This window comes from Papio anubis, chromosome 6, assembly GCF_008728515.1.
Source record: "Papio anubis isolate 15944 chromosome 6, Panubis1.0, whole genome shotgun sequence".
Taxonomy (NCBI): Eukaryota; Metazoa; Chordata; class Mammalia; order Primates; family Cercopithecidae; genus Papio; species Papio anubis.
Window position 1 is genome coordinate 145544210 of NC_044981.1, and position 26335 is coordinate 145570544.

Here is a 26335-nt window from a genome sequence, read left to right on the forward strand (position 1 = left end):
TTTTTTATGTTGTTGACATTCGGATGGGGTTTTTGTGTACCTCCTTTTTGTTGATGTTGATGCTATTCCTTTCTGTTTGTTAGTTTTCCTTCTAACGGTCAGGCTCCTCTGCTGCAGGTCTGCTGGAGTTTGCTGGAAGTCCACTCCAGACCCTATTTGCCTGGGTATCACCAGTGGGGACTGTAGAACAGCAAAGATTGCTGCCTGTTCCTTCTTCTGGAAGCTTCATCCCAGAGGGGCACCTGCCAGATGCCAGCTGGAACTCTCCCTGCTGGGAGGTGTCTCCCAGTCAGGAGGCACAGGGGTCAGGGACCCACTTGGGGAGGCAATCTGTCCCTTAGCAGAACTCGAGCACTGTGCTGGGAGATTTGCTGCTCTCTTCAGAGATGGCAGGCAGGAACGTTTTAGTCTGCTGAAGCTGCACCTATAGTCCTCTCTTCCCCCATGTGCTCTGTCCCAGTGAGATGTGAATTTTATCTATAAGTCCCTGACTGGGGCTGCTGCCTTTCTTTCAGAGATCCCCTCCCCTGAGAGGAGGAATCTAGAGAGGCAGTCTGGCTACAGCAACTTTGCTACTTTGAATTTCCCGGCAGCTTTGTTTACACTGTGAGGTGAAAACCAGCTTCTCAGGCCTCAGTAATGGGGGACGCCCCTCCTCCAACCAAGCTGCAGTGTCCCAGGTCGACTTCAGACTGCTGTGCTGGCAAGTGAGAATTTCAAGCCAGTGAATCTTAGCTTGCTGGATTTTGTGGGGGTGGGATCAGCTCATCTAGACCACTTGGCTCCCTGGCTTCAGCACCCTTTCCGGGGAAGTGAATGGCCCTGTCTCACTGGAGTTTCAGGCGCCACTGGTGTATGAAAAAAAAAAAAAAAAAAAAAAAAAAAACAGAAACAAAAACGACTCCTGCAGTCCTGCAGCTAGCTCAGTGTCTGTCCAAATGTCTGCCCAGTTTTGTGCTTGAACCTCAAGGCCCTGGTGCTGTAGGTACCTGAGGGAATCTCCTGGTCTGCAGGTTGCGAAGACTGGGAAGAGCATAATAGCTGGACCGGAATGCACTGTCTTTCATGGCAGAGTCCCTCACGGCTTCCCTTGGCTTGGGGAGGGATTTCCCCAACCCCTTGTGCTTCCTGGGTGAGGTGACTCCCCACCATCCTTTGGCTTGTCCTCTGTGGGCTACACCCACTGTCTAACCAGTCCCAATGAGATCAGCTAGGTACCTCAGTTGGAAATGTAGAAATCACCCACCTTCTGTATTGATCTCTCTGGGAGCTGCAGACTGGAGCTGTTCCTATTCGGCCATCTTGCCAGCCACACAAATTACTTTTAAAATGGAAGGAATCTTACATCTTCTTACTATTGTTCTTTTCTGTTTTCTTCCCCCATTTCATCTTAACCCTCATTCTTAAAACATTCTTCAAACAAAAATAAGAACCACTACAAAAGAGAGTCTTGCATATCTAAGTGTATAGCACATTCCTACTTAAGAGACTGAACATTAAAAAACACTTTCTGAACTGTGAGCAAAGTTCATACTTAATCTATTTCATAGTCATAATCATCATCCATGTTGATTCTGATGCTGGAGGGGTCTTCGGGTTTTGATTACTTTTTGGTCTCTTTGCTTTTCTTGGTCAGATGAAAGTGATGCTCACATTGCCTCATGATCTTGGAAGACATCCAGCTCTTCCCTTCCTGTTCAGCTGGTGCTGCACATTGTCCTCCCCTTATATCTGTGCCCTTGGCCATCAGGACTTCTCTTGCTTTTAGGAGACTGCAGGTGCAATTTCAGGGATTTCCATCTGGGTACAGGTGCCTGAGACAAGGCAGATCCTCTAAGGCTTTTAGGTCTAAGGCAGAGATCTTGTTGTTCCTCAGGTTTAGAACATGAAGCTGTTTGAGGTCCTTGAGCTCCCATTCAGCAATATTCTGGATGACATTGCCTTTTAGGTCCAGCCTGGTTAAGGTCCCTGGGAGCCTGCAAAGCATGGAAACAGGATGTGAGAGGAGGCCATGCCCATCATTCCACAACTGTCAGGGCAACAGTGACTGGGCAACATTGCCTTTTCATACAGCTCTGTCTCTTCTCAAGCTAGGAAACAAGATTTATTTGAGAAAATCAATTATAAGCAAAAATCTCAGTGTTATTCTATGGATCTTTAACTTTTTCTCATAGATCTTATGTTCTAACCTTCTGATTTTTCTGGCTCCTATTCATAAACTCTTTAGTTTTTTTCTTGTGAAATGAGATCACTCAAACAAATTGATAAGAAAAACACTAAGTTCCCAATTTCTAAGGTGGCGAAGGCCATAAATCAATGATTTCAAGAAAAAACAGTAAAAGTGTCAAATAAAAGTATGAAAAAGTGTTGTTCTTCATGAATATAAAAGGCAAATGAAAAGATGCAATGTTTTAATATAGCAAATTAAAACATGGCTTTAATTTTAAAACACTGCTGCTGTGGGTATAGTAAAAACTGTTGGTAGGAGTGTAAATTGGTACCGTTTAGGAAACAATTTAGTAATATGTATCAAATTTAATTAACAGCATGCCTTTTGACCTAGGACATAATGGAAAAAGTGAATATTTATTTACAAAGATATTTGTCACATATTTGATATTTATAACAGCAAAAAAAGACTAATGCTCAATGATTTTAAATTATGAGATGATGAACTATTACGTGATTACAAAAATCATGGGTTTTGATTTTTTTTAAATTATACTTTAAGTTCTAGGGTACATGTGCACAACGTGCAGGTTTGCTACATATGTATACATGTGTCATGTTGGTGTACTGCACTGATTAACTTGTCATTTACATTAGGTATATCTCCTAATGCTATCCCTCCTCCCTCTCCTCTCCCCACAATAGGACCCGGTATGTGACATTCCCCTTCCTGTGTCCAAGTGATCTCATTGTTCAATTCCCACCTATGAGTGAGAACATACGGTATTTGGTTTTCTGTTCTTGCGATAGTTTGCTGAGAATGATGGTTTCCAGCTGCATCCATGTCCCTACAAAGGACACGAACTCATCCTTTTTTATGGCTGCATAGTATTCCATGGTGTATATGTGCCACATTTTCTTAATCCAGTCTGTCACTGATGGACATTTGGGTTGATTCCAAGTCTTTGCTATTGTGAATAGTGCCGCAATAAACATATGTGTGCATGTGTCTTTATAACAGTATGACTTATAATCCTTTGGGTATATCCCCAGTAATGGGATGGCTGGGTCAAATGATATTTCTAGTTCTAGATCCTTGAGGAATTGCCACACTGTTTTCCACAATGGTTGAACTAGTTTACAGTCCCACCAACAGTGTAAAAGTGTTCCTATTTCTCCACATCCTCTCCAGCACCTGTTGTTTCCTGACACACATTAATTTGGTATCCTGAGACTTTGCTGAAGTTGCTTATCAGCTTAAGGAGATTTTGGGCTGAGAAGATGGGGTTTTCTAAATATACAGTCATGTCATCTGCAAACAGGGACAATTTGACTTCTTCTTTTCCTAACTGAATACTCTTTATTTCTTTCTCTTGCCTGATTGCCCTAGCCAGAACTTCCAACACTATGTTGAATAGGAGTGGTGAGAGAGGGCATCCCTGTCTTTTGCCAGTTTTCAAAGGGAATGCTTCCAGTTTTTGCCCATTCAGTATGATATTGGCTGTGGGTTTGTCATAAATAGCTCTTATTATTTTGAGATATGTTCCATCAATACCGAATTTATTGAGAGTTTTTAGCATGAAGGGCTGTTGAATTTTGTCAAAGGCCTTTTCTGCATCTATTGAGATAATCATGTGGTTTTTGTCTTTGGTTCTGTTTATATGCTGGATTACATTTATTGATTTGCATATGTTGAACCAGCCTTGCATCCCAGGGATGAAGCCCACTTGATCATGGTGGATAAACTTTTTGATGTGCTGCTGGATTCGGTTTGCCAGTATTTTATTGAGGATTTTTGCATCGATGTTCATCAGGGATATTGGTCTAAAATTCTCTTTCTTTGTTGTATCACTATCAGGCTTTTGTATCAGGATGATGTTGGCCTTGTAAAATGAGTTAGGGAGGATTCCCTCTTTTTCTTTTGATTGGAATAGTTTCAGAAGGAATGGTACAAGCTCCTCCTTGTACCTCTGGTAGAATTCGGCTGTGAATCCCCTGGTCCTGGACTTTTTTTGGTTGGTAGGCTATTAATTATTGCCTCAATTTCAGAGCCTGCTATTGGTCTAGTCAGGGATTCAACTTCTTCCTGGTTTAGTCTTGGGAGAGTGTAAGTGTCCAGGAAATTATCCATTTCTTCTAGGTTTTCTAGTTTATTTGCATAGAGGTGTTTATAGTATTTTCTGATGGTAGTTTGTATTTCTGTGGGGTCGGTGGTGATATCCCGTTTATCATTTTTTATTGCATCTATTTGATTCTTCTTTCTTTTCTTCTTTATTAGTCTTGCTAGAGGTCTATCAATTTTGTTGATCTTTTCAAAAAACCAGCTCCTGGATTCATTGATTTTTTGGAGGGTTTTTTGTGTCTCTATCTCCTTTAGTTCTGCTCTGATCTTAGTTATTTCTTGCCTTCTGCTAGCTTTTGAATGCGTTTGCTCTTGCTTCTCTAGTTCTTTTAATTGTGATGCTAGGGTGTCAACTTTAGATCTTTCCTGCTTTCTCTTGCGGGCATTTAGTGCTATGAATTTCCCTCTACACACTGCTTTAAATGTGTCCCAGAGATTCTGGTATGTTGTATCTTTGTTCTCATTGGTTTCAAAGAACATCTTTATTTCTGCCTTCATTTCGTTATGTACCCAGCAGTCATTCAGGAGCAGGTTGTTCAGTTTCCATGTAGTTGAACGGTTTTGATTGAGTTTCTTAGTCCTGAGTTCTAGTTTGATTGCACTGTGGTCTGAGAGACAGTTTGTTATAATTTCTGTTCTTGTACATTTGCTGAGGAGTGCTTTACTTCCAATTATGTGGTCAATTTTGGAGTAAGTACGATGTGGTGCTGAGAAGAATGTATATTCTGTTGATTTGGGGTGGAGAGTTCTGTAGATGTCTATTAGGAACGCTTGGTGCAGAGTTGAGTTCAATTCCTGGATATCTTTGTTGACTTTCTGTCTCGTTGATCTGTCTAATGTTGACAGTGGGGTGTTAAAGTCTCCCATTATTATTGTATGGGAGTCTAAGTCTCTTTGTAAGTCTCTAAGGGCTTGCTTTATGAATCTGGGTGCTCCTATATTGGGTGCCTATATATTTAGGATAGTTAGTTTTTCCTGATGAATTAATCCCTTTACCATTATGTAATGGCCTTCTTTGTCTCTTTTGATCTTTGATGGTTTAAAGTCTGTTTTATCAGAGACTAGGATTGCAACCCCTGCTTTTTTTTGTTTTCCATTTGCTTGGTAGACCGTCCTCCATTCCTTTATTTTGAGCCTATGTGTGTCTCTGCATGTGAGATGGGTCTCCTGAATACAGCAAACTGATGGGTCTTGACTCTTTATCCAATTTGCCAGTCGGTGTCTTTTAATTGGACCATTTAGTCCATTTACATTTAAGGTTAATATTGTTATGTGTGAACTTGATCCTGTCATGATATTAGCTGGTTATTTTGCTTGCTAGTTGATGTAGTTTCTTCCTAGCATCGATGGACTTTACATTTTGACATGTTTTTGCAATGGCTGGTACCTGTTGTTCCTTTCCATGTTTAGTGCTTCCTTCAGGATCTCTTGTAGGGCAGGCCTAGTGGTGACAAAATCTCTAAGCATTTGCTTGTCTGTAAAGGATTTTATTTCTCCTTCACTTATGAAGCTTAGTTTGGCTGGATATGAAATTCTGGGTTGAAAATTCTTTTCTTTAAGAATGTTGAACATTGGCCCCCACTTTCTTCTGGTTTGTAGACTTCTGCTGAGAGATCTGCTGTTAGTCTGATGGGCTTCCATTTGTGGGTAACCTGACCTTTCTCTCTGGCTGCCCTTAACAGTTTTTCCTTCATTTCAACTTCAGTGAATCTGACAATTATGTGTCTTGGACTTGCTCTTCTCAAGGAGTATCTTTGTGGCGTTCTCTGTATTTCCTGAATTTGAATGTTGGCCTGCCTTACTAGATTGGGGACGTTCTCCTGGATGATACCCTGCAAAGTGTTTTCCAACCTGGTTCCATTTTCCCTGTCACTTTCGGGCACACCAATCAGATGTAGATTTGGTCTTTTCACATAATCCCATATTTTTGGGGGGCTTTGTTCATTTCTTTTTACTCTGTTTTCTCTACACTTCTCTTCTCGCTTCATTTCATTCATTTGATCTTCAATTGCTGATACTCTTTCTTCCAGATGATCAAGTCAGTTACTGAAGTTTGTGCATTAGTCACCTAGTTCTCGTGTTATGGTTTTCATCTCTATCAGTTCTTTTAAGGACTTCTCTACATTGGTTATTCTAGTTAGCCATTCGTCAAATCTTTTTTCAAGGTTTTTAGTTTCTTTGTGCTTGTTACATAGTTCCTCCTTTACCTCTGAGAAGTTTGATCGACTGAAGCCTTCTTCTCTCAACTCGTCAATGTCATTCTCCGACCAGCTTTGTTCCGTTGCTGGTGATGAGCTGCATTCCTTTGGAGGGGGAGATGCGCTCTGATTTTTTGAATTTCCAGCTTTTCTGCACTGCCTTTTCCCCATCTTTGTGGTTTTATCTGCCTTTGGTCTTTGATTATGGTGACATACTGATGGGGTTTTGGTGTGGGTGTCCTTTCTGTTTGTTAGTTTTCCTTCTAACAATCAGGACCCTCAGCTGTAGGTCTGTTGGAGTTTGCTTGAGGTCCACTCCAGACCCTGTTTGCCTGGGTATCAGCAGCGGAGGCTGCAGAAGATAGAATATTGCTGAACAGTGAGTGTTGCTGTCTGATTCTTGCTCTGGAAGCTTCATCTCAAGGGTGTACCCTGCCATGTGAGGTGTGAGGTGTCGGTCTGCACCTAGTGGGGGATGTCTCCCAGTTAGGTTACTCAGGGGTCAGGGACCCACTTGAGCAGGCAGTCTGTCCGTTCTCAGATCTCAACCTCTGTGCTGGGAGATCCACTGCTCTCTTCAAAGCTGTCAGACGGGGGCATTTACCTCTGCCGAGGTTTCTGCTGCTTTTTGTTTAGCTATGCCCTATCCCCAGAGGAGCTTGATTTTTTTTTTTTTAGTACAGGGTCTGTCTCTGTAGCCCAAGCTGCAGTGCAGTGGTGAGATCTCGGCTCACTGCAACCTCTGGCTCACCAGCTGAAGTGATCCTGCCACCTCAGCCTCCTGAGTGTCTGGGACCACAGGCACACACCACCACACCTGGCTAATTTTCTTCTATTTTTGGTAGAGACAGGGTTTCATCATGTGTCCCAGGCTAGTCTGGAACTCCTGGACTCAAACAATCCACCGACCTCGCCCTCCCAAAGTGCTGGGATTACAGGTGTGAGCCACCACACCTGGCCTGATGTTTTAAACTAATTTTTAAAATAATAGTTATATGAAAAACCTTTTGTAACTATGACTAAAAAAATCTAGGAGCTATAAAAATTGATAAAGTTTCAACATTAAAAAGAATTTTAAAAGAAATTGTGTATAGCAAAAGACAGGCAAAGTCAAAAGACAAATGATAAACTGAGGATAAGTATGATGTCTGCACTTTATAGCAAACAAAGAATTAATCTCCTTAATTAACAAAAAGCCCTTAAAATTGAGAAGAAAAGATTATAAAAATAAAACAGAAAAATGGGCAAAAATAACAAATGGAAGCTCACATAAAAAGCAAAGCAAAGGGCCCTCAAGTCATCAACTTTACGCAGGACAGAGAAATTAGATGAAAGCTACACAGACATGCCACTTAACACTTATCAGATTGGTAAAAATTCTAAGCCTTAGCAACCTGTTCTGTGAGCAAAGCTATGAAGAAACAGATATTCTGGTATATTTCTAATGGGAGTCTAAAATGGCACAGCCCCTTTGGAGAAATATTTAGCAAAACCTAACAACAACAAAAAAAACATATTTATCCCTTTAGACCACCATTCCCACTTCTAGGAATACACCCTGAAGATATGACCTTACCAATATAAACAGTATATGTGGCATTTATTATGATATTATTTATAACAGCAAAAGGTTGGAAGCAACCCAGTACATTAGTAAAGAACTACTATGCAGCCTTAAAAAAATAAAATATTAAAAAAAAATAGGCTGGTCTCTATGAATTACCATGAAGTGATTTCCAGAAAGTATTGTTAAAGAGAAAAAAAAAAACAAAAACAGAGCAGTATATATAGTACACTAGTTTTTGTGTAAGAAAAGGGGAAATAAGCATATACACGTTTACTTATTTGGGGCAACTGAAGGAGAATGATAAACCAGAAATCAATAAAAATGGTTACATATAGGGAATGGTTGGTTCCATGTGATTTTAAATTTTCAACCATGTTAATGCTTTACATGTTCACAAAAACAAAATCAAGTGCTAAAACTGAACACAAACAGGAACAAGCATATCTAATTAATGAATCAAATGTTTATATTTGTAACATAGTCATACAGAGAAAAGAAAAAGTACTCTGACTGAACATCCTTAATAGATGTATTTAAGCCTTAGATTCTAAGGACAAAAAGATCTCGAAATTTCTCTTAGCATGTTTATTGTTAATACTAATGTTAATAATGAAATTTTAAAAATTTTTATGAATATTATGTGGCAAAACAAATAAGTAAATACATTCATGTCATAAGGAAACTATACTTTCACTGTAAGAGAAAAAGATAAAAATATAAAATAAAATAAACAAAACCCTCTCTGATGTTAAATATGAATTGAAAATGTTAATGTGAATTCATAATTTTAAAAAATATATTTTCTAGCTCTTGTTTGCTCAAAGGACCTAGAAACAATATTATATTCTAGTATCAATGCTACCCCAATGACATGAGCACACCAAGCACACAGATCTTAGCTGCTGAATTCCATTCTTTACTGGAAAGAACCAGAGCTTCTTGGAGAAATGACTGATTCTATGTCTAGGGAAAAAAACCCATAGAGATTGTCAGCCATGTGATACATTTATCAGCATGTGATAAAATGTTTAAGGATTAATGGAACACCCATTGGGATGACTACTGTCAAAATAACAGAAAGAAAAAGTATTGGCAAGGATGTGGGGAAATTGGAAGCCTTCTGCACTGTTGGTGGGAATGTAAAATGGTGCAGCTGCTGTGAAAATAATAATTTTTTATTTTTAAAAAACTAAAAATAGAATTAGCTTATAGTTTAGCAATTCCACTTCTGGCTATATATCCAAAAGAACTTAAAGCAGAGTCTTGAAGAGATATTTGTACCTCCATGTTCATAGCAGCATTCTTCACAATAGCCAAAAGATATAAGCAACCCAAGTGTCCATTTACAGACAAATAAATAAACCAAATGTGGTATATACATACAATGGAGTATTATTCACCCTTAAAAAGGAAGGAAATTTTGACACATGCTACAGCATACATAAACCTTGAGGATAGTATATTATGCTACATGAAAGAAGTCAATCACAAAGACAAATACTGTATGAGTCCACTTATATGAAATATCTAGAATAGTCACATTCATAGAAACCTAAAGTTAGAAAGTAGAATGGTGGTTGTCAGGGGCTAGGAGGAGGGGAATATAGAGAGTTTTGTAATAGGTATAGAGTTGTAGTTTTGTAAGATGAAAACTTCTGTAGGTTGGTTGCACAAGAATGTGACCATACTTAACACCACTGAAATGTACACTTAAAGATGATTTTACGTTATGTGTATTTTACCACAACTAAAAAAAAAAAAAAAAAAAAAAAAAAAAAAAAAGATTAATGGAGTCATGTCTCATGAACAGAGGAACTACCTTGGAGGGGCTCCCACTAGCCATATTTGTGACAATTTGGGCATCAAAAGAGACTAGTAACTGTAAATGATCAAAACATACCAAATAAATTAAAATCCATGGGTCCATAGTGATACTCGGAAAAAAACAGAAAAGGGGAAGAGGGAGAGAAAAAAAACAGTATGTTAAGTGGAAAAAGTAGAATACAAAATTGAATGATCCCAAATATGTAAAAACAAATTATGTGCTTATGTCCAGACAAAGGCTCTGGTTGAACAATTCTGGATGATTTTTTAATTTTTCAGCATATTAAGTATTCAAGCTTGAACAGCTATTGCTTTATAACCAGGAAGACAAAACAGATTTTTTAAAACTGTGAGTACCAATTTGAAAAATGTCATGCTCATGCCTATTAATTGAAAAAATAGGCATGAGCCTATTGATGAGAATCACAATGGTGAATGTGAAATTCTTTTTCCTACACTGACACTTTGTAGTAAGTGCTTTCCTTTTTATGAAATACAAAACATCTGAAAGTTTAATAGGGAAAAGAAGCCCTTCAAATTGACATACCACCTGAATGCTATTTTTATACAAAGTGAACATACTGGATATATATTCATGAATTTTAGTATTCAGTGTAGTTTATTTTGGCAGTCCCAGTTATATAACTATTATATCAAAAAGAGAAAACAAATAAGTTTAGCCATATCCTATGCCAATATTACCTTTTGCTTGTTATAGTATTATTATTACATGAATTTTATTCCAAAAGGTCAGTCTTTTGGGTTTTTGCCACTTAGCCTGCATTTTGCCTTTGGGATTTTCTTTTTTAAACTAAATTTGTCATTTTATATTTGTAATCATATCCTAGACTATGCAGTAGTATGTATACATAAGTATTTATACTTTTTGAGTAAAAATACTCAATCATTTAAAGTGTCTTCTTCCTAGATAGAATAAATTTTACCTAATAAAGTAGGTTAATTTACCAGGGAAGATCACTTTATGCCTTCTAACAGTTTGATAATTAAATTCAATTCAAAGTTAATCTCCAAGAAAATGAAATTTTGTGCACATACCAGCTTACCTAAGGTGAATTTCTAAATGGTATACAGAAAATCTCTTATGTATAAGTTCCCTCCTGCCAAGGAAAAATCGACTGTTGTTGGATTGTGTAGTAGTAAGCAAGACTTCATTCCCATTGCAGAGGACAATGAAGCCTAACCGGGAAAGATGCGCTAGAGGAAGCAAGTGTCAAAAAGGCCCAATGTATTAAGACTTGTGTTCTAACTTGAGCCATTCTGCTTACTACTATGTGGTTTTAGGTAAGTCATTTTTCTTCTTAAAGATCCTAATTTTCCACCCTACAGATGAACCATTCATTACACGTAAGTCCCATAACCAATGTTAGAGAATGAAAATGAGCAAGCCAAGTTTTCTAGGAAATAAATACAATTATCCAGTTCTTGGATGTGTATCCAAAAATTGTGCCTGTTCTTAGGCTTGCCTTTTTTTCTCCCTGGCTTGTTTGTATGGAAGTCATCACCAAAATGACATTGTAAGAGAAATCACCATTTATCCTGGTTTTGTGACTTTCTGACAGCCACTTATTGCTTTGATATAATTTGTCTTTATAAGTCTGATTTATATTTTAAAGTAGCTCTGATTTTAAAATAAACAGTTTTCTAGAAATGCTATCATGTTCTTTGGGTAGCTATTGCTTTTTAGAGTAAAAAGGGGCACAGCCCATTTTGCAGTAGATGGCACTTGGGTGTAAGATAAAATGCTATCTGCATTAGGTTGTAAGAAGCCATTCTAGATTTCAATCATCTGAAGAGTGGATAAAAAGAGATAATTTAATTTATATTTATTCACTAAGCTGCAAATTGATGAAATCTGAAGCAGCAGCAATTGAAGTCCAGTTCCTGGGCATTTGAAGTAGTATGGTTATTTTATTGACAGTAGAGTAAATCCTAGAGACAGGACTATGCAGTGTCTAAACTTCTCCGACTCTGGAGTTAAAATACTGTGTTTAAATTCTGACTATGACGTTGACCAAGTTTCTGAATACCTCTAAGCCTTAGCGCTCTAGTCTGTAAATTATTAGATAAACCAGTGTACCTACCTTCACAGAATTATTGTATGTATCTAAGTTCACTGCTGGTTTTAATAAGCACTTAATAAATGTTAGGTATTATTTTCTATCTCAATTAGTGTAATGAGGCAAATGTAGTAGGGCTTTGAATGTATGTGTACCTAAAACCATATACTCATATACTACTGTTTTCTTGATGAAATGTGGAATGGAGGATGGTGGCAAAAGAAAAGATATGCCAAAATATCATTGGTGATAGAAGCAGGTTGCCTGTGTTAATAGTTTACTTGTAGAAAACTGAATTGTATATTATAGATTTTGTGTATGAAGAAGAAGCATGCAAATTTTTAAAAGTTGTAATGTTTAAAAGCCATAAATAAAAAATTTTAAATTAAAATATAAGGAATAGATATTATCATGTTTCAAGTTTTAACTTTTTTTTTTTTTTTTTTTTGAGGCAGGGTCTTGCTTTGTCACCCAGGCTGGAGTGCAGTGGCACAATCATGGCACACTGCAGCCTCAACCTCCAGGGCTCAAGCAGTTCTCCTACCTCATCCTCCTGAGTAGCTGGGACCACAGGCATGTACCACCACACCCAACTAATTTTTTAAAAAATTTTTGTAGAGATGGGGGTCTCACTATGTTGCCCAGACTGGTTTTGAACTCCTGGGCTGAAGTGATCTGCCTGCTTCAGCCTCCCAAAGTGCTGGGATTACAGGCATGAGCTGCTTTGCCCAACCATGTTTTAACTTTTAATGAGAGGAGAACCACAGGGAAACCTTTCTGGGTCTTTCCCAGTTGTCAATCAAAACAAAAAAGGGCTGAGGAGTGGAGGCAGTGTTGACAGGGGTATTTCAAAGTCACAAGAACTTTGCTATCATAGCTGGCCAAGTACTTTGACAGAGCAGACAGTTGTGTTGCTTAATTTAAGCCTCACAGGAAAAGCCCACTCCCACCTCATATTACTGGCCCCATTGTCCTTGCAAAGTAGCTCTTGACCCTAGCTGAGCATTAAATTCATCTGGGGAGCTTTTCAAAAGTAGTGATGCCTGAGTCTAGGGGCATCTGATTTAATTGGTTTGACGTGAGGCCTAGGTATAAGTATGCTTTTAAAAAATATTTCTCCAGATAATTCTAATGTGCAGCCAGATTGGAGAACTATGGCTAGTTCATGCTTGCGATTCCACTACACATTGCATTGGGTAAAACATTGTGCTTTCTGTAGTCACTTGTTAAAACACAAGTACTCTAACAAGAGTAAATAATTAAGCTACTTTTTCCACTCTTAAAACTTAGCAGGATTACTCAACAAAATGCTTTCTAAAAGTCACTTGAGTAGAAAAACCCAAGTTCACAATATTGCCCACGGCTGTCATAGCCTGCTGTCACATTACATGATGTAGTTACTGTCTAACCTGTTGTATGAGTTTTTATTTTATACACTATTTTTTTTCCTTGAAGTTGGGGCAGTCAGTAATTAAAAAATAAGGCTTGTGGCTGGGCGCGGTGGCTCACGCCTATAATCCCAGCTCTTTGGGAGGCCAAGGTGGGTGGATCACGAGGTCAGGAGATCGAGACCATCCTGACTAACACGGTGAAAACCCGTCTCCACTAAAAATACAAAAACAAAAGTAGCCAGGCGTGGTGGCAGGCGCCTGTAGTCCCAGCTCCTCAGGAGGCTGAGGCAGGAGAATGACATGAACCCGGGAGGCGGAGCTTGCAGCGAACTGAGATAGAGCCACTGCACTCCAGCCTAGGCGACAGAGCGAGACTCCATCTCAAAGAAAAAAAAGAAAAAAAGTCTTGTAACATAGTCAAGAAGTTATTTAAATAACAAGTAGTAGAGTCTTGAGACACTGCAATTGTGTTTTTGCCTCAGGGCCTTTGAATTGGCTGTTCTTCTCTCTAGAAAACTGTTTCTCCCAAATAGCTTCACAGCTAAATCCCTCACCTTCCTCCAGTCTTTGCTCAAAGGTTATGTTTTCATGAGGGTTACCTCTCTTACCCTATTTGAAATTGAAACCAGCCACCTCACCCACTACACTCTTGAACCTGGTAATCATGCCCTTTTTTGTTGTAAGCTATAATACGTAACATAGACTGAATGTTATATATTTTACTTATGTATTATGTTTGTTGTCAGTCTTCCCCTGCTAGATTTTAAACTGTACAGAACAGGAAGTTTTATCTCTTTTATTACATTGATGTATCCCAAGTGTCTGGTAAAATACCTGGCACATGGTAAGTGCTCAAAATGTACTGATTAAATTAAAGCAATTGTATATTCATGCTTATGCAGTAAAAGAAATTAATTACTTTGAAATCACCTTTAGTATATATTTTGAAATACTGATTTCTTTTGGAAACATCGCTTTTTGATGTTTTACACTGAGTACAGTTACCATACTACATAATTTTAAAATACCCTTTTCAACTAGAAAAAAGAACATATCTATATATCAAAGATAATTTTCTCGTTTTTATTGATAAAAAAATGTATTATAGGCTGGGCCTCTAATTAGTGGCTCATGCCTATAATCCCAGCACTTTGAGAGGCTGAGGTGGGAGGATCACTTTCTCCCAGGAGTTTGAGACCAGCCTGGGCAGTAGCGAGACCTCATCTCTAAAAAAAAAATTATTTTAATTAGCCAGACATGGTGCACGCCTGTAGTCTCAACTACTCAGGAGGCTGAGGAGAGAGGATTGCTTTAGCTCAGGAGGTTGAGGCTGCAGTGAACCATCATCACCCCACTGCACTCCAGCCTGGGTGACAAGAGTGAGACCCTGTCTTAAAAATATATATATTATAAAACACAATAAAATTAGGTAAATAGAGTACCATAGGATTCTACAGAAACCAGAAGTTGGTATATTAATTACGAGAAATTTGATAATGCTAATAGCCAGGGCAAGAAGCCTTTTATTTTTTCAATAAAGTACTGAAAGGAAAAAAAGAATCCACTGATAGACAAACATAGTATCATTTTAAAGAGAATAATAGTGTTTCATCCTACATTTTAAAAATTTATCTACTGTAAAATGTAGAACATAAAATAATGTTTAAGAAATAGGATCAATTAATATAAACACATGTTGCATTAGTTATAAATTATGAGCAGTTGGGGGAACAGGTACAGCAGGTTGGGTATAGAGGGAGGGATATTTGGGAAGAGAAATTGTCTGAGTGTGAGGGCGTGTGTGTATGTGTGTGTGTGTGTGTCTGTGTGTGTGTGTGTGTGTGTGTGAGAGAGAGAGAGAGAGAGAGAGAGACAGAGAAAGGCGGGGCGGGGCAGGGGGAGAGAGAACTGAAGAGATAACCAAAACCAGAAGGTAAGACCAACCTAGTGGACTCACCTACTCATACAGAGAGACACACAGAGAAATAAGCAAAGCCAGCTTAAGCCCTTTAAAGATCACAGCACTGAAAAGAATATGAGGCTCCCCAATAAGTAATTCAAAATAAATACAATATTACATTGTAAAGTTTTAATTTTCCCCCAATAACTACTACTTCAATGCATTTTAAATTACAAATATCTTAGTATATTTTACCCCTCTTTTTTCCTGGTGTGCTTGTTTTGCTAGTGGCTAAGCTCAGGCCTCCTGACTGTTGATAATCTAGGCCATATACAGTACTTAGAAAGAGACACACTCTTTACAGTATCTTCATATTGTTTGCTAATAGAGATATCACCTGTTGGTGTCTTGTCCCACAGGCAAGACAGATAAAGTTAGTGCAGGAGTGAGTTTGGGGGCTGGAGATTCAACACCTCTGTTTAAAACTTCTATCCCTAAATCCTTGTGTAGCCTTGATCAGATAATTCACATTTGCTCTAATTCCCTTGCTTATATGATGTGCTGAATTGTCACAATCTTCAGAAATTTTATATGGTACCTACAATAAATGAAAATACTCACTAACCTTAGGGGTATGGACAACAGCAGGTTCTGCTCCAGGGCCAGGTTGGAGAGCTGAGAACGCCTCTGCAGGGCTCCAGCTTGGAACAAACTCACAAGTTGTTGTCCGGAAACAAATGTTTCAAGTCTTGGAGGTCCTAGAAGTCTTGTGCTGTAACTCTCTGAATCAGATTATCGCTACAATGAAGTTTTTGTGGCTTTACTGGTAGTCTGAAGGGCAACATTTGGAGCTGGTTTGGGGACAGCTCAAGAGTAGTTAAATTGGTAAGGAGCTGTGCCCCATTGATGGAAGAGAATAAGTTTTCTGACAGGTAAAGATGGCAAAGATTCTTCGAGTGTTTCGTGTCTCGAAACCTTACCATTCTGAGCTGGTTTCTTTCCATCTTTAAAGATAGCAAGGATTTGGGTAGTTGACAGGAACTTTAGTCAGAAAGTTACCACTGAAACTGAGAAATTGCAAAGACTATAGAGAAATAAAGAAGCTGTCGTATAAGATGTACCTTATTATTCTCCAGGCTCATGTGTGTCAGATGGGGAAGTATCAGGGGTCCAGCTACAGCCTCCATACTGTTACATCCAACATCAAACTTTGCAAACTGACAAGGGAGGAGAGTGTGCTGGGAGAGAAGGAAGAGATCAGGTTGTTTTTAAGTTCAAGGATTTTTAATTTCTTCAGTCCTTCAAAATCTGATCCATGTATGATATTTATTGAGTTATCGTTTAGTTTCAACACTTCAAGACTGTCTGGGAGAGCACTAGGGACTCTCTTAACTTATTTTTTCCAGAGTTCTAAGGTCTTCAAAGCACTCAGAGCTTTGAAGGTGTCATTTTCTACTGACTCTGTTCCACTGCCCAGCAGAATAGAATCTTCTACAGCCAACATTCGGGTGAAGTCAGACAGCTACAAAAAATGTGGAGGCAGGGAAGGGGAAGAAAAAGCAATAAATTAATATTGTTTTAAAAATACCATATACACTGTCATTACAATACTAATAATACTTCAGATTTCTCTTCAGGTTCTATTTTAAATTATCTCTTGGAAAAGGGTTGAAACTCAGATCCTGAATATTTTTATTTATGATTGATAACATAAGTGTAAGGTATGAAAATTATTCTAAGCACTTTCACACATTATTGATAGACACATAATATTGGCCAACTTTTACTACATATTCTCTGACCCAGCAAATTTACTTCTAGGCAGAGATACAAATTGCAAAATGATTTATGCACTAGGATGTTCTTTGTTATATCATCTCATAATAGCCATAAATTGAAACAATCTGGAAATCTCTTATCAAATTGTTAGTAGTTTCTAAATCTAGAGGGTAAGATTACAAAGGATTTTCACTAGCTACATTTTACATTGTTTAACATTATGAATCACATATTTTTAAAAGACATTAAAAGCTATAAAAATGTAAATGTCCCAGTCTGTTATCACTAGGATGCACTTACTGAAAACAGTTTCAACTATATTGTATTTTGGAAAATGAGCCTGTTTCCTATACCCAATTTTCACTTCACCAATGAAAAAAAAAATCGTAAACAAATGTATACATGTTATCTCCCTCTGTCTCTGTAGAGCAAAGAGTTCATTTGTGCATATATCCCAGACCTCACGCCACTCTTCCTCTAGAATTTAGATATTTGCCAAATCTGATATACTTTCTTCGTGTTTTGTAAGTTCCCCTACATGCCTGCCAACCTCCCAGCTTAATACCCATGTCTTTTGCTCAATGATGTCATTATCTTTATTTGGTGTCAGGAGTAAGGTTATGTTTAAGCAGAAAAAGGAATTGTTCTGTGTTTTCTTCAGGTTGATGAATCTTCACAAAATTTTCAATCTGCCTTAGAATTCAATGAAGCTGGAGTTTTCAGTATACAATTTCATGTGTCTTACTATACACAGTTTTTAAATATTTGACTTAATTATGCAGTTGAGCACTTTCATAATACCAATACATGGTTAACACCTTCAAGGTGAGTTAATTTTGTATCATATATTTATTATAGGTACTTATATTCTGGGAGGATATGTGATGTGAATTATCATGTATTTTTAAACGTCTCCTAATATGTTACTTCATTAGGAGACTCTCCAGTTAAAATTTCCATAAATGAATATTTTTAATCATAATAGTTGTGGCAGTTGCCTTGAGTTACATATTGCTGCTAACATTTTATATTTTCTTAATGATTTATCAGTTATATTGAATAGTCCTAGTCACAATAATGATAGAGATTTTATTCTTGCATTCGTTGAGTATCTATGAGTGCCCAGTGCTTTTTGATGTATTATCACCAATCTCCTAATAACCCAGCAAGTTTACTATTATCAACACTGGCTTCTAGATGAGGAGACTAGGAGAACTAGAATGTGAAATAATTCAGAATTTCAGCAAGGTCTGTTGAACTGCAAACCCCTTTCTTCCTTAGCTACACCATTTTCTAAAGCATTTTCTATTGCATTTGGCCTGTAATTAATGTTTTTCAAAAGAGGCTCAAGATCTAGACACCAATCACAGAGCTTTAGAAAAGCAGAGATTTTAGGGATTATCTAATCTAAATCTCCCATTTCAGGAATAAAGAATTTCAGGCCTAAAAAGTTAAATAACTTGCTGAAGACTCAGTGTTCTTTACATTCCATTCTGAAATGTCTTTTTGTAGGCTTATCTTTTATATAAAGTCAGAAATGTCTCTACACATATATCTTTATGTCTTGGACTGTTGAGATTCCCAAAAAAGAACTGGGTATTATATTTCCACTTATATCTGAGTGACTATACACAAAAAATGATTACTAACTATGCAATAAGTCTCAGAGATGACATGGATCAGAATGGGCAATTTATTTTGGGAATGGGCAAGGGATGGTGTCAAAGCTTCAATTTGTCTTGATTTCTATTTATAAAGTATACAGATTGGCCTAAATAGACTTCATATTCTTAAATGACTATTATTAAGCATAGAAAGCATTTTATTTCTTTCCTCCTTTTTTTTTTTTTTTTTTTTGTTACGGTCAATAGAGATTACATTTGATTATTAATTAAAATGGCTACAATTTTAGAAATATTTACTATATTTAATTTTCACAAAGCCGTAGGCATAAGCATAATTATTCCATTTTCAGAGAGGGAAACTAAGGCTCAAGAAGGTGGAATAACCTGTCCAAGTATATCATTTTCTAGTGGAAAAGTTGGGCTACTAACCCAGGTTTATCTTACCCCAGTGCATATATTTTTAGCCTTACTGCTATAACATCCTTTAGCTGAAGAAAACAGAGGTATGGTGCCACATAACAATGAGGAGGACTCCTGCTGACTTTTAGCTTTTCAGTTGGGTTTGCAGAACTGACAAAGGGAAAAAATTCTGCCAGACCCATTTTTCCATTTCCATGGCTTAAGCAGGGCCTCGAACAATTATGTGGGAAGAGATACTTTTGCCGTAGAGATAACCTTGGGGCTACCGGCAGCTTTTCCCATATTGCTTAAAAAGCAAGGCCAGTGAAATGAAGTAGGGCACAGGATAGCTCCTGCTAGCTTCCCCAGGAGAGGCTTTGTTTCTGGTTTCAATCCTGGGCAGACCCTGCTCCACGTAGTAAAGGGAACACACCCTTTTCCTGCTCCTTATAGAGCCAATGTACAACGAAACTGACATACACACAAAGTGATGGTTTCAGACCTGTGTGAACCAAGCCAGGAAGGAGTTTGTAAAACAATGCTGGATTTTTTTCCTGATCATCAAAGCAACATTTGTTCTCTCCAAACAATTTTTAAATTCTGGAAAATATAGAGAGAGTATAAAATAACCCATAATCCCCCCATTCAGTAATGAATCCTTGTTTATATATTTCTTAGGAAGAATTTGAAGAAGCTTCTTCTCTTCTACAAAAGAAGTACAATCATTATAACTAACTGCTACCATAACTACATTCCCATTTGTCTTCTACCTCTGAAGAGAATATATCACTTTTGCTTATCCATTTGAATGGCAATAGTGAAGTAAACTTAAGGATATTTTACATATGTGGACACAAAGTACTGAACCAAACCTACAATCCTCTAAATAGGAGTGACTTGGGTCACCTAGTACACTGTCCATTTGGTATCACATGTAATCAGCTGTTCATTGTGTATTTCACTCAACACAGTCAAGCAGTTCATCATGGCTTGAGACTAAAGTCTGAGTTAGTGCATAGCAACAGAACAGGACAGAGGAAACAAAAGAATGAAGCTGAATTCCTTTCTTATGCCATACACAAAAATTAACTCAAAATGGATCATAGACCAAAATGTACAAGCTAAAACTATAAAACTCTTAGAATATAATATAGGCATTACATTTTCATGAACTTGAATTAGGTAAAGCTAGCTTAGATATAACACCAAATACACGAGTGACAAAAGAAAAAAGTCAGGTGTGGTAGCTCTCAGCACTCTGGAGGCCAAGGCAGGTAAAGAGCAACTAGTAAAGAAAGAGCAGTTGAATATATGGGGGTACAGAAAGTGAGAGAGCAAGGTCTGGGGAGAGGTGTGAAGGATGGAATCAAGGGCCTTGAATACAAGGAGAGACATGTCCTCTCTGGAGAAAAGAGTTTGCAAAAGTGGATGGAGACAAATTTGTACACAGTGAGCAGGGACTGAGGGAGATCAAGTCTTGTCATGATTTGTCAATAAAATGGGAGGCCAGCTATTCATTGAGAATTAGGATGGCAGGAATTGAGTATGCAACCCAACACTCTACTGAAGTTTTGGAACATATTGAATGATTCCGTAAATTCAAACCCAATAAACAGAATGTACATTGTATTTACCAAATGCAAATGAGATATGGTCATTTAAAACCTATGCAAGTGAGATATGATAACTTAAAACCTAAGTATTTTTAAAAGAGAAGTATCATTGGTCAGAACTTTCATCAACAAAAAGAACTTTCATTTTCCTTAACAAAACCATCCTGTCTTTTATTGTTTCTGTTGTGAACAGTCCTTACAAGAGATAATTGCCTCACTTAAAGTCAGGGAAGTGGCAATGCTGCTGTTCAATGAAACTAAACCAATGACAAACTGACTCATCCAATAACTGAATTTAATAAGAGGTATAATTTTATCTTGTTGGCTACAAAGTACCAGTGTGTAATCATTACTAGGATTAGTTGACATTCTGCTTTCTTTTTTTTTTTTTTTTTTTTTTTTTTTTAGACGGAGTCTCGCTCTGTCGCCCAGGCTGGAGTGCAGTGGCCGGATCTCAGCTCACTGCAAGCTCCACCTCCCGGGTTTATGCCATTCTCCTGCCTCAGCCTCCCGAGTAGCTGGGACTACAGGCGCCCGCCACCTCGCCCGGCTAGTTTTTTGTATTTTTTAGTAGAGACGGGGTTTCACCGTGCTAGCCAGGATGGTCTCGATCTCCTGACCTCGTGATCCGCCCGTCTCGGCCTCCCAAAGTGCTGGGATTACAGGCTTGAGCCACCGCGCCCGGCGACATTCTGCTTTCAATAAGCATGTCAGATCCTCAGGGCAAATATTTAAGTAGCTTACCCTTTAACCTGGTGTCTTGCTTGAAAATTTACACTTAATGGGGTCAGACTTGCTATCTGGTGTTAGGCACTACAGGGTTAGAAGAGGAAAGCAAACAGATGGAGACGAGACAACTGTGTTTATTGAGCCAGGATCTAAATACCATGCTACATATTTTAAACTCTGTGTGTTTATGGGACACCCATATGAACATTTCTTAACCAAATTAAAGGGATGGTGTCTCTGTTTGAAGGTAAGGTACACTCACCTGCTGCCTCTCTGCACCTGGCTCACAGAGAGGCATTACTTTATCTTAGGATTCAGATCTTTAAGGGAGAAGCAGTGAATAGTAAAGGGAAAATTAGACAGCCATAGAATTTTCCATCTGGAAGGGGCCTGGGATCACCTATCTAATCTAACCTTCTCACTTCATAAAGGTGCTGCCCAAAGATTTTTTTAACAGCCAGCCTAAGATAGTCATATCTCTAATTAGGGGGAAAACTGGGATGAGAACTCTAGTCTCTTGATAACTTTCAAAATATCAGAGATCAAAAATAAAAGTTCATTTATATTATATAAGTCAGACAAATCCATAGCACTCTTTTCAGTGCTGTCTGCATAAGTGGGCATAAAAATAAAAGTCATAATTAAAAGCACATAGAATGAGAACTGTGGGTAACTTGGCAAAACAAAAAAATTTATTTCCTCTGTATAGGTTTCCACAAAGACACTGAAACCTGACTGATACACAGGGTTTGTGTGAATTCTTCTGATATACTGGGTTCGCTTTGGTAGTCTGATGTTGCTCTAAGTATCATCTTCCATCCATGGAATAAACAAAACTACATTTTCCCCGAAAGGATTTATTCTTAATCCTGGGGACAAAACGTAGCAGTATACTTTTTGTTAAGCAAGAGTCATTTTTACTTTGCAGCAACATAGTTTTTAATGTTTTTGAATAAATATTAAAATAGAATATCATTAACTGTAGATTCTGACTTTTGTTGTTTTCCTAAAAATAAACATCCAGAGGCATATACCCATCTCAATAGTACAGAGCAAGCAGATAGCTAGTCCAACTACCCTACTTTGATAACTAGCACATTTAAGTTATGATTATTTAAAATAAATTTAACAATCCCACACTTGCCTGTCACACTGTCTCACGAAATAAGATTGCAATAATTTGAGTGCCACATGATATAGTTACCTGGAGGTGTTGAATTTTTCTGTGGCTAATGTAGAGCCTCTTGATGGCAGAAGGAATACTTGATGGTACCTCCGTTAGTCTGTAGCATTACACTGACTGCATAGAATCACAGTTACGTCCTCCATGACAGTTAGGATTAAAACCATTGCTAAGAGAGAGCAAAATAAAGAAAGCATAAAGCAGATGCATCTTCCAAAACAGGGGCTGTCAGATGTAGGTAGGTGTTCAGGTGATGTCTCTTTATACCATGAAGTCTGATGATAAAATCTTACGAATGTGTACTCTGTCAATGTAAGAAAGCAGTAGAGAAAAATTTCTCAATTTTGGTTAAAATGTTAGCAACAATTATAAAGAGGAAGGGGATTAAACATTAATAAGCTGTCTTAATATTTATAGGTGAGCAAAACCCTATGTTATTTATGGTTTTGAAAGCTAATCTGCAAATACCTCTATTATCCATAGTTTCCTTGTTTTGTTAAATGTGACACTAGTGAATTAGTGGGAAAAGACAAAGAGCTGTTTTATAATGGGCCATAAAACCTTTGAATTTTGTGTGACCCTATATTAAAACCATTTTTGTGGGACTGAAACAGGCAGGTGTTGTCTTCTCACATTAACTAGTAAGGGAAAATAGGAAGGTTTTCTATTTGTTACTGCTGTTTCAGTAACATTTTATTGCTAAATAAAACAATGGCAGTACAATGGCAAGATACTTAGAGGCACAGATAACTTACTCATTTATCACTTGATCCACCCAAATATAATATTTGGGAAACAACTTTGACACTCAAAAATATTGTTCATTCAGAAAACAAAACCTCAACATGGGTCAACTATTTTCATCTATTTTTAATAATGATAGAAAGGGCCTCTGGCCACTTCAGAGAAAGTTGTCAGATGTGAAACCTCACTGACTACAGAGGGGAAAGCTTCACTTGTCTAGGCACTCCTTTGATGTGACTTTTTTGTGTTACTCTGAGCATACCTGTTGAGGGTTTCAAAAGCATTCTATGCAAAAAATTATATAAAGAAGATCTCTACCCACAAATGAAGAACTTTATTTCCTAATGCCAGCAGGCCTCAGCAGTTTGCTTTAATGAAACCCTTAATATTGAAAAGATCCTTCAGTCTCCTCTTCAACCTTACCTCTCTGCTATAATTGTCATTTGAAATGTGAACTCTGAAAATCTGAGACAGGTCTCAGTTAATTTAGAAAGTTTATTTTGCCAAGGTTGAGAACACATGCCTGTGGCACAGCCTCAGGAAGTCCTGAGTGGTGGTCAGCAGTTTTGGTTTTATACATTTTAGGGAGATATGAGACATCAATCAACATATGTACGATGAACATTGATTCGGTCTGGAAAAGTGGGGAGGGGACTTCCAGGTCAAAGGTAGATAAGAGACAAATGGTTGCATTCTTTAGAGTTTCTTGTTAGCCTCTCCAAAGAAAGCAATCAGATATGTATTTATTTCAATGAACAGAGGGGTGATTTTGAATAGAATTGGAGGCAGGTTTGCCTTAAGCAGTTCCCATCTTGACTTTTCCCTTTAGCTTAGTGATGTTGGGGGCCAAATCACTAAGATATTCAGTCCCGCAAGGTATTTTCCTTTCACATTTCCCTCCTTTTAATTTTTAAAATCTTTTGGAGAAAACATTTTAGAAGAAAATGAGTCTCTGGTCTCAGGTTTCATCTGATCTCTCATGGTTAGGATGGTTTATTCCTAGTCAGGTGGGTCTTGAGATATTAGGAAAGCTCATTTTTAGAAGGTTGTGAAGTGTCATGTACTATGAAAAGAAAATAGTGGGAGGAAGGGAGAAAAACAACAACAAAGAACATCCTGGAAAATCAATATAGGCCACATTACTCTGAAGCCCATACATCAGTAGGCAGGTATGAAAGTGGCTTATGTATGTAAATAGGTTGCTGTTATTTCTGAAGTTTGGCTGTTCAGCTTCAGTTTGCAGGGCTTTTGCGGGTGCCAGCTTTGCTTTTTTTGAGACAGAGTCTCGCTTCGTCAGCCCAGGCTGGAGTGCAGTGGCGCGATCTTGGCTCACTGCAAGCTCCGCCTCCGGTTCATGCCATTCTCCTGCCTCAGCCTCCGAAAGACCATAGGCTCACACCTCGGCCTCGCTAGTTTTTTGTATTTTAGTAGAGACGGGGCTTCACCGTGGTCAGCCAGGATGGTCTCGGGATCCTCCTGACCTCGCGTGATCTGCCCGTCTCGGCCTCCCAAAGTGCTGGGATTACAGGCTTGAGCCACCGCGCCCGGCCCACAGCTTAGTTTTCAATGACTCTGAATTAGGAAAAATGGGAAAAAAAGGAAAAAAAATGAAAACATTATTTTAAAGTCTTCTAGCCAAGAAAAAAATAGAATTTGATCCAAACTGTAGAAGATAATAAAAATTGAAAAACATTAGACAAGACTAGAATCTAACAACAGGTGTACTACAGTTTTTGAAAACTAATTTTTCTCTCTCCAGTTTCCCATTTTTACTAAAGACAAACCATAGTAGGACTAGTTTGCTTTATTATATTTGGCTTAATTATTTGTATACAGTGCAGCAAGAATAATTAATTTTTACATAACTGTTTTTTTTTTTCTTTTGAGATGGAGTCTCACATTGTCACCCAGGCTGGAGTACAGTGGTGCGATCTTGGTTCAACACAGCCTCCATTTCCTAGGTTCAAGCGATTCTCCTACCTCAGCCTCCTAAGTAGCTGGGATTCCACCTGGCCAATTTTTTTTGTATTTTTAGTAAAGATGGGGTTTTACCATGTTGGCCAGGCTGGTGTTGAACTCCTGACCTCAAGTGATCCACCCACTTCACCCTCCCAAAGTGCTGGGATTAAGGGCATGAGCTACCATGCCTGGCTTACATAGGCTTTTACATTGGCCTTGATGGAACTTTGTTCCATAGAAGGAATAAGTCGAGCCCAGTCATGTATTTATACCATTAAATACCTATGATTTGGGTGAATTCCTCTCCTCTTGAGGTTCCAAGATAAACCTGGGGTTCTGGACTTGTCAGAAAGTACATTCCTTACTTACCACAGGTCAGGAACCCTGTACAGGAACTGTGTGGACAAAGGTATGTGGACAGTTTTTCCAAGGAGTTTTATTGGCTCAGTAAGTTTGATTCCTAAATGGAAAACACACCATTCCAGTAAAAGTCTTGGTAAAATAACCAGTTCTCCAATTGTGTCCTGTTACAAATGAAAACAGATTCTTATTGCACTTATGCTACTAATTGTATTGTCACAAGTTAAGAATGTTACCTACCAGAACAATATGGATTTAAATTCTGCAGCTATTTGATTTTGTGCTTTAAACTTATTTGGCACTCCTCACAGGACCTTAATAGCATTTATGTAAACCTGAGGATTAAAGGACTCATAAGGAGTTTCCTTTGGCCTGCAGTTTTGTTTTTACCTTTTTAGATTGATGAAATGCCAGGGTGAAGGGGATAGCCAGTTGGATTAGAGCCCAAGTAATGCTCCAATTATTTGGCAGAGTGTCCAATAAAGGTCCTCCACAGTACCACCATACATTTGCTTGGAGATGGCTGAGCATGGATTGATGGGCAAGCTCTTGGAAAGATTTGAGCTCCTTACATCCTTTTATGCTTCCAAGGAACACCAAATTTTCCCCCTGCCATGAGAGGCATGAAGTAAACTTGACATTTAGAGGTGGAAGCTGGATCGCCCTTGGGGGCTGACCCGCAGGGTGTTGAATTT

At 38.1% G+C, this 26335-nt stretch overlaps 1 long non-coding RNA gene across 2 annotated transcripts; it reads right to left on the reverse strand.

Moving 5' to 3' along the window:
* Window positions 1–324: 324 nt before the first annotated feature.
* On the reverse strand, window positions 325–26335 carry LOC103884083. Of its 2 annotated transcripts, XR_002521801.2 has the most exons (4): window positions 25650–26335; window positions 22599–22746; window positions 15875–16771; window positions 325–1976 (listed from the first exon to the last, which is right to left on the reverse strand). It is a non-coding gene; the product is annotated as an uncharacterized LOC103884083 (long non-coding RNA). The 2 variants fall into 2 exon arrangements; XR_002521800.2 differs by lacking the exon at window positions 25650–26335 and having other exon boundaries at window positions 22599–22929.